Genomic DNA, 9,457 nt, shown 5'->3' on the forward strand with positions numbered 1-9,457 from the left:
CACTACCCTCTGTAACCCGTCCCGGCAAGCACGCGTTCACACACGCACACTCACCCGCCACAATCCCGACGCGGCGGCGGCGGCGGCGGCGGACAGCAGCAGTGAATCCACAGGCTCCTCCAAGCTCCACCAAGAGCCGCGCACGGGCACGAGCGCGCACTTTTTCGCCCGGGCTGTGCGTGCACCGACGACACTTTTACCCCACCACCACTCCTACCCCAACCCCACTAGCCGCCCCTGGCCGGACCGCCGCACTTACCTTTGCACTAGAGCGAAATCGGGTACACTTAGTTCCCATGTTGCGAACGGGCTTTAGAATCCAGAATTCAGCGGCGCGCATCTCCTCCCGCCGTAAGAAGACATCCACAGTGCGTCACGGTAATCCACTTTTCCCATTCCGGTCCTCCTTCAGAAGCTTCCTTACATCTTTTTTTTTTCTTCTTCAGTCTTCCTTCTCTCCAGCCTCTCCTTCCGCCTCCCTTCCACGCAGCGATCCGCACCAAACTATGCCAGGCTTCTTTTCTCAGCGCGGGGTTTTCTTCCTCCTCCTCCTCCACCTCCTAACCCCCCTCCCTCCTCCCTCTCTTCCTCTCCCCTCTCCTCTCTCTCCCCTCTCTCTGAGGTTGCCTGGTTACCTCTATCTGTAGGCTGGTTCAGACCGGCGGTCGGCAGCCAATCAGGGCGCACCGTTCCACTTAACCCCCGCGCTGCTGCGCTGTCCCGGTTTCCTCTAGCTTTCAAGGAGTGGGAGTGTGGAAAAAAAGCGTGTGTGTGTGTGTGTGTGTGTGCGTAGGGGAGGGTGGTGGTGTGGAGGGTTTTGGAGGATGTGTATTAACAAAGTCGTAATGAGCGGGAGAAGATGAAAGGAGGGGGGATGGAGTGAGGGGGGGTTTGAGGATTTGGGTTTGGAATAATAAGTTTCAGTGGGTTGGTTACAGGCAGCGAGGAGTTTACGGGCCGTCCTCGGCTGGATGACTATACTTTGCAAAGTTCACCCAGTGGTTGCGCTCGCACACTACACAGATGGTGATTATGACAACAAACAATAAAAGAACAGACAAACGGGCAACTTATCGTGAATCACAAGCAAGCTGCCGTCAGCGCCGGAGTCTTCTGCCCAGTCATTCAGAGGAGACTATTGATTGGTGAAACCACCCACCGGGTGCGTGAGCGTGTGAGCGTGCGTGTTTGTTTGTGTGCGTATGCGTGCGTCACAGACTTGGCAATCTCCCCGTGGCGTCCAAGCAACCATCTGGAAGTAAGAGTGCTTCGCATAACTCTGTTTTTACTTTGTATTGTTTTCCTGAGCCTCAGAAACTTTTTTAACAACAGGAAAATAAATAATAATAATAATAATAATAATAGGCTGCATTTGCCTGTTTAAAAAAATTGTTCAGGAACTGCTAAAGAAAACTAGAGAGAGAGTGAAACAGGTTCTGTTTTGGGTCTTTCCCAGCCGTTTCAGTTCCTTAAAGCAGTATTTCTCAGCACTGCCTTCCTTTCCCTTCTTTTGAGCAAATTGATTTTTGCGGCATGGCAATAAAGGCCTTGGCTTTATCTGATTTCAGTCATACAACATCACTAAACCTGGCAAGCTAGGTGGAATCCTTTGGATGTACCTCATGTATCCATTAAGAGCTCAGAGAAAACTACTTCCTACTCTGCTGTGCACCTGAACACTGCCGACGTGTTCAACTAAACTCTTGCCAAAGTGCTACAACGAGTTCTCAGCGTTACTCTTTGTTCTCCTTTGAACGCAGAAATGCAACACATTTCAGCTAAGACAGCAGCTACTCCGCGCCTTGCTGGGCTACGCTAGCTGAGCTTACGTAGCAGCTGGGCTCACAGCCGCCTCCCGTTTCACTTCTCCTGGATTTTCAGGCTCAGTAAAAGCAGCAGTCGCCTCCTGTTTCTGTCACTAGAAGGCTGCTGGATTCTGTTCAGTGACGCAACTGTTTGATTAGCGACACAAACATGGTTACGCGGTGGCAAAACTAACACGCTAGCGATAGTCAGACTACCAGATAGTCGCGAGGGACAGAATATCGATTTTTTTTTTTCCTCTCTGACGTGACTCTGCTCTTATTTAAATCCTCCTTCCACCCACCGTCTAAACTTACATCAACCAATCAACTTTTCCCTCACATAAACTCACCTCCCCCACCATTCCACCCCTCCCCCCCTCTGCGCTGCTCATCTTTTTCCTCAGTTTTGCTGCCTAAGTGCAACTGCACTTTGCCTTTTTTTTCCTCTCCTCTCTTTGCGCCTATCTCCCTCCCACACGTCGGTATCTCTGCCCTTCTTTTTTTCTTTTTTTCTTCCCTTTTCGCCCTATCTCCCTCCCTCGCTATCGGCCTCCCTTGCTCACCTTCCTGCTTCCTCTCAGACGCCGCCACCACAGTCTGTCTCGGCTCGGCTGAGCAGATAACTCCCGGACGCTAGCGCACGCCGGCCCGGCAGCTAGCCATCTCACTCTTCCTTGCACTCCGATGTCACTCAAACACACACACATACGCACACACATTAATAGAAGGAAACATGCAAACAAGTAGATGCCATCCCATCACAGACGCACACACGCACAAATATATAGGTCTTGTTCAGGGAAGTGTCCAGATGGATAAAATCTGTGAGGAGAACACTGAGGTCAGCTTTCTTAAACTGTTCTCACAAACTGCCGTAGCGTGGGATTGGAAAATCCACATATGCAGAGTGGCATGGGGGGTGGTGATGCGGGGGAGGGTGAGGCGGAGGGGTTCGGAGATTATAAAGGAAAGAAAAGAAAAGACATGAGGAGGGGACGAGAAAGGAAAGAAATATATGTGTGTTATCAGCAAAACGGGTCAAACTCGTTAAAGGCAACAAAGGCGGCTCTCTAATTGCCTGAGCAGCTCGGCTCCGCTCGGCCGCAGCTGCCGGCGCTGTGGCGGAGCAGCGGGCGAGGGGAGGGAGGCTTTCCAGCAGCCGCTTCGTCATTCAGCATAGAGCAAATACATATATATGTATTTATGTATACATAAACTCTTGGATGTGAGATGCAGGCCAGCAGTTTGTAGGTCTGGATGAAACGATGGCGGAAACAATGGGACAGAATTTAAAGGTGTGTGCGTGTGTGTGCGTGTGTGTGTGTGTGTGTGTGTGTGTGTGTGTGGTGGCAGTGGGGTGTTCTCGGTGGGAGTCACACTCATGTGGATTCTTCATTGGAACTTGACTGACAGTTGTTGTCAGACATTTTTCCATGAGTTCGGCTCCGCTATGTTTCGCCTCACTTTGCCAAACATGCAAACCCAGTTGCATTATGTGTTTGTGTTTCTTTTCCACAATACTCATCAGAGACACAATAATGAAATATTATCACTGTGTACGTCTGCAAAACCCCAATATGTCAGTTTGTGTATGTGTGCTACTGACATTGTTACGCACGCGGAGTTGGTGGTGGTGCGTATATGTGTGTGTGTGTGTGTGTGTGTGTGTCTTTGCAAGCGGGAGTTGCATTTTATATTAGGTCTTGCATATGACCTAATTTCTTTCCTCACTGCCTTGAAAGACTGATGGGCATCGTTACATCTTGGCATGAAAGCTGCCATGTGAAAAAAACACATGCTGCATTCAGACCCAGAAATCCGCCACTCTGATGAAAGCCTGTAGGCTTGTTTTGGGGGGTGTGGTCTCACATAATTAACATAACCCATAATAAGGACGGCCCACTTTGGTAGTGAGTGGCTTCTGCAGTAGTACCGGGCTTGCTGTTGCCAAAGAGTTGATACGATTTTTTTTTTTTGGTGGAGGCTGCAGCCAAAACTGTAGAGAGTTAAAAAATAAATCTTTAAAAAAAATTGGAAAACTTTGTTTTATTCATTCATTGCTGCATCAGATCTGGTGTGACTGCAGCCTAAATTTTGCCACTTCAACTGGGCACTTTCCCATTTTGTAGAAGCTGTTGGGTGCACCTCACAGAAACACACACACGTCCTCGCACGGAAACACAGTGTTTCACAAATCTATCCGCTCTGGCTCACATGTAATCACATCCGCTTCTATCCCCGGACGCTGCTCCACTGTAGATCACACACTCAACCCCCGTGAATGACAGAGTCTCCTCTAACAAAGCATCAATACGTCTGGAGGTGAATTTGACAGGCACTTCTGGAGCTGAAACGAGATTAGCTTTGACCTAAATGCACAAACAAGCTCCACGGTGACCCGTTTCATCTAGCGGCATTCTGATTATTTATCCAGCAACCAAGTGGGAGGCTGCGGCGGCGTGTGTTTCATGGGGGGGGGGGGGGGGGTGGAGTGAATGAATAAGAGAGAGAGAGAGAGAGAGAGAGAGAGAGATGTGAAAAAGAGCTGGAGGTGTGTGTGTGTGTGTGTGTGTGTGTCTGGACACCCCCAGCACTCACACACGTTTTAAAGAGAAATATCACAGCATAAGCGCAGCTATCAAAGCCCGCCACTCTTCAATGACTCAGATGTATCAGGATATCAAGAGCCTGACAGATGAGACGGGATGAAAAAAAGCGTGGAGAGGAGCAGAAGCGGTTTGCGGGAGAGGAAATACATCCGATCCGTAAAGGGCGCACACATGTGAAGCGTGGTTTGACAATGTGACGAGCCATTTTTACTTCATTGTGGCGTCTGAATAAAGTGAGAAGAAGCAGAAGCAGCAGCAGCAGCAGAAGAAGCAGCAGCAGCAGCAGCAGCAGCAGGGGGAAAACTCTTGAGAATGATCACAACCTGAAAACTAGGTGACAGTTTGACTTGTGCTCTCTCGGTTAAGATGGCGGGGGAGGTGGCCTGGTGTGTTCTTTATGTTTTGTGTTGTTTGCGATCGCGGCCCGCCGGGGTTTGGGTACAAGGACGAGCTCTGGCGACACGTCACGCGTGTTGACGCTTTTATCACGAGGCGCAACTTTGAGGAGCTTTTCGCCCCCCGGAGGAGCCGTCACCGCTCATCATATTTCATTAACAGGTTTGGCGCCGGTGCAGACACGTGAGACACAGGCAGAAGCCGAAGAAGCAGCAGCCGCAGCAGCAGCAACACACACACACAGACACTAAACGCACACACACTTTTCCCTCGGAGCGGTAAGGTAGAAGGTAATCTCGCCTCACGTCAGTTTTATTGTCCCTGAGAGCTCTGATCAGGAAGATGGAGGCCGAGCGTCAGCGCGTCTTTGCTTGTGACCCCTCGATCTTTAAAGGCACAGTTCACCCAAAAATAGTTTTCCATTCCTCGCCAACGTAGCACTGACGGCTTTCCGTATTCAGGCTCTGGTGGTGTTTTCTAACCTTTATGACCTGGAAGTCAACTGGGAAAAAAAAAAAAAGATAACAGAAGAAAGAAAAATAACAACATACTGCTTGTGTGCTGTCACCCAAGGGTCTCGCAGATGCGGCTGTCCATGAGACTCAAACCAGAGACACACTCGCCCTCCATGATGTAATGCTCTGTCATTTTCTTATGTCTTATTCAGTTGTGTTGTGTTTGAAAAAACTTTCTGTCCAAAGGGGGGGAAAAAAGACGAAAACAATGCGAAAGTCAAAAGTAAATACCGAAGTTGCAAGTTGAGCCCATGGCAGGTTGCAGTGCAGCAAATCATAATGAGTAAATAATGAATGAAAATGAAGCCATTACAGGAAACTGTTGGCGGGGAAATATTAACAGGCTCATGTATATAGCAGTAATGACATTAGCAGCAACATTCTAATTCATTTTTCAAGGAAGACATTTTCAGAGACTCTAATAATCTTTTTTTGTCTTTCTTAAACAACAACAAAAGAAAAAAAAATCCATTATTTAATTAATAAGCTCGTGCGGCCGGTGCTCGCACTGAGGTGGTTTAATTTTCAGCCTGATTAAGGGGAGAAAGCGATGGAAATGTTTGCAGAGGTAAACATTTGACTTGAAAAAAGGAGGAGATTGTTTCAGTGGGCACGGTTAATGAAAATTTGTAATTACTGATTACTCTGGCCAAACAGACCAATCCCTGCTGTCTCCTTCAAACTTAACCGTAAAATATGTTGCAAAAACAGAGGAATGACAAGTCTGTTTGTGCAGGGCTGATTAAAAAGTAATAGTTTCATCAATGCTCTGCGGTATACATTCTCTGCTCCAATCCAATGACAATTAGAAGAAGGCAAAAAAAAAAAAGAAAAACCTTACATAGATTTTGTCTGTTGTAATGAGACCCCACTCCAGTGGGGGCGCCATGAGCTGTAGCCAACTGCAGATTATATTATCTGCAGGCCACACTGAGATCGCACAGTGCCCATGCAGTTTAACTGACAGCTTACTGGAGTCGATGAGCATTTTGCAGTCACTCTGTTCCAAAAGGACCAGCAGGCACTTATTTTAATATACTTATTTTTCCTGTGTATTTATGTCACCTCCACATTTTACTGCATTAATTCTGAAGCTTATGAATCCAACTCCGATTCCCACGTTTTCACAATATGTCAGCCAAAGCAATCAAAAGACAGATGACGGATTCAGAGACCAGCGCGATATGCAAAAGGTTTGAAATGGAAGTATGGCGTCTGAGTGCGAATCAAGTGGTTGACTCCTGCTGCAGCTGCGCTCCTCCTGACTGCACAACGCCCCACTTGAGGGAAGCATCACCACGCTAACCCTGCTCAACCTTTCGCAGCTCATTCAGCAGGGTGGCGGCGACGGTACCGGTGGGAGGAGGAGGAGGAGGAGGAGGAGGAGGAGAGATAGTGGAGGGAGAAGATGAGAGAACGGAGCTGAAACGAGTCAAACTGACACACTTTCAGCACACTCACAACACTGTAAATAATAGAAGACGGGCTGTTTCTCATGGTTGTTGTCTTCATTCATATTTAACCGATTCAATTACACGGTAGTACGCCGCCCCACTCTGCATGTTAGCGCGCCTGTCTGGATGTGTGCAGATTTTGACGTGTCGCATGAGGTCGCAGGAAGTGTGCAGGTTAATGGCTGAGGGCTGTTTGTCATTTTTAATGGCCTGCACGCTTTCTTGCTAGTTTTTTGACATAACCATAGCGCATCTGACTGGATGTTTCCCAAATGTGCTGCAGTGATCTCATACGTCAATCTGGGAAATTGTCGCTCTCTGTGTTGCTGATAGTGTTGGCCGGAAGCTAGAACATGAAGCTTCAGAGGTGAGTGAAGTGCAATGTTAGCGGCATGCAACTGCCCTGTGGCTAACAACTGGGTGCTGCGGATGTGACTAAACCTTCGTTAAAGCAAGTTTCTCTCACATCCTAATCTCTCTTCTTTTTTTTTTAAATTATTCTTTCAATGTCCAGACATCACGCAGTTCATGTAAAACTGCAGCTATGGCAGCACTGAAGCTAATCTCTTTAGCTTCAAAGCAGCAATCATTGTTTTCTGCGGCCCCGACTTCTTTGGTGCACTATTTAACATCAAAATGTAATATAAATTGTATGCCTGGCATACATTTTATAGGTTTATGAAATCAAGAAGAATTGACAATCTATTGAAAATGCTTTTGATCGGAGACTGGCAAGATGAGAATTCAGAGCTGTTATCAGGTTTGGACACCAACACAAAACAAAGAGTTTAAAGCCTTGTATAAAATGTGGTTCAGCGATGCCCTTCTAAAATGTGCTTAATTTAATTTTTATGACAACAGCGTCACACTGCCAAAGCATCATAAGATCACTTGAATGTGTCTCTCCATCCCTAACGCTCCTAACGTGTCTTCACAACTCTCGTGTCTGTTTTTCAGCCATTTTTGTGGGGATGACCAAGTCAAAAACATTAGCAACAGATGCTGCTTGTACCCACCTTTTCATTCAGGACTCAGCAGCAAAATGCCAGAACAAAGGGCTAGAACCAAGGACACAGCGGGAGCGCCGGTCCTCTGCATGCTCTCTGAGGCGTGTCAATAAAGCTAAGTGCATTACATTGGTTCATATGGTCCAGCGCAGTGTTGACGAAAACCTCTAACCTCCTCTGGTCTGGTGCGCCCGCCCGTGCACATGCGCGCTTGTGTGTGTGTGTGTGTGTGTGTGTGTGTGTGTTTGAGAGAGTGAGAGAGAGACAGACACAGAGGGAGAAAGTGTGTTTCTGTGTCTGCCGGTGTGCTCAGGTTGGTGAGTGAGGGCTGCCTGGGGCTCATTGCTCATCTCAGTGGGTATAAATAGAAAAATAGAGAGCGAGCGATGTAAGAGCATCATAGTTTGTCTGTGGGGCGTCTGACGGGTGGAGAGACCGCTTGGAGCTAAAAAAAAAAAAAAAAAAAGAAAAAAAAAAGAAAAAAAAAAAAGCAAAGACAGAAAGAAAGAAAATAAGAAAAGTGAGAGTGAATGTAGAGCTGAAAGCTGAACAAATGTTGACGCGAATGGCAAGTTTGGTTGGAGAAGCTGAAACCAGATCGGATTTGCTTGAGTGAGGGGGCAGAAAAAGTTTTTTTTTATGAAGGTGCAGAGGGTTAGGGTTTGGGTTCATGATGTCGTTCATTACTACTCAAGTGTCACAGATGATGCAGACAGACTGCAGTTCAAATGGAAATAACACAAGAAGTCCAAAAATGTGATTCGATTGTTTTCTTTAAAAATCCCAAATGATGCAAAATTTACATGTCCAGTGAACGCTGAGAGTAAAAGAGATATTTTGTTTTTGTTTTTCAATATAATGCGCTAAACATTCCGTAATGTGCTGTATCTCATCGATCAAGCGGTTTCTAATGGTAAAGTTGAAAAAATAAAATAACCCAAACAACACTGCAAACACATACCGTGTCGTAAGAGCTGCATAAATACCTGGACGTCCCCACACCTGGTGTCCATATCACTGATCGTCAACGAGAGGGGGAAAACAGTGAAACGCTCCTGGAGGGAAGACAAAAAAAGAGGGTGAGATGCAATAGCAAGGGGGAAAAAAAAAACAGTCCTGTCAGGTTGCCCATTAGAGAACCATTACAATACCAATCTCTGCTCCACAGCTTCGCCCGAGCTCTTGGCCTGCAAGTGTGTGCGTGGTTGTGTGTGTGTGTGCGCGTGTGCGCGCGTGCGTGCGTGCACAAATTCCTTTTGTATGCCTCTCGTAACCATCGGGAAGATGAGATCATTACCTGCGACTGCCGGGCTAATATAACACACAACCTCAAAACACACACGCGCGCACACACACACACACACACGCACGCACGCACGCACGGCTATGCGGAGGCAGACTGAAGAGGCTAATGTGACTCTGCCTCGCCGCTCGTCTGCATTTGAATGGCGCAGCCTCGTTTTTAACCATCTGACTCCGGCGTCGGTGGCAGACGGCGAGAAACACAAGAGGGTTAAAACCGCCACCGTGATGCAGAAAGACGCCTAATTGGAGATGGATGTGGTGGCAGGCATCTACCTGGGTGTTTTTATTTCGACTATAAAAAGCAGAGCCGCTGTGTGTGACTGTGTGGTGGAGGGGACAAAAAATTGTAAAAGGTGCAGCTGCGGG

The 9,457-nt window shown here is 47.4% G+C and overlaps 1 protein-coding gene across 7 annotated transcripts in view; it reads right to left on the bottom strand.

Annotated features, from left to right (window-relative positions):
• dab1a (DAB adaptor protein 1a) overlaps positions 1-553 on the bottom strand; it is a 75,471-nt gene extending 74,918 nt beyond the window's left edge. For 4 of the 7 annotated variants that reach the window (XM_076039368.1, XM_076039366.1, XM_076039367.1 and 1 more), the window contains exon 1: positions 260-551. The gene's annotated coding sequence lies outside the window, so the exon portion shown is untranslated. Of the gene's footprint in view, positions 1-259 lie in introns of all 7 variants that reach the window. The other 3 variants (XM_076039364.1, XM_076039365.1, XM_076039360.1) reach the window with 2 other exon arrangements.
• Between the last annotated feature and the right edge of the window lie 8,904 nt (positions 554-9,457).

Source organism: Nelusetta ayraudi, unplaced genomic scaffold (assembly GCF_046127955.1).
Source record: "Nelusetta ayraudi isolate G7.1 ecotype Tasmania unplaced genomic scaffold, CSIRO-AGI_Nayr_v1 ptg000059l, whole genome shotgun sequence".
Classification (NCBI taxonomy): domain Eukaryota; kingdom Metazoa; phylum Chordata; class Actinopteri; order Tetraodontiformes; family Monacanthidae; genus Nelusetta; species Nelusetta ayraudi.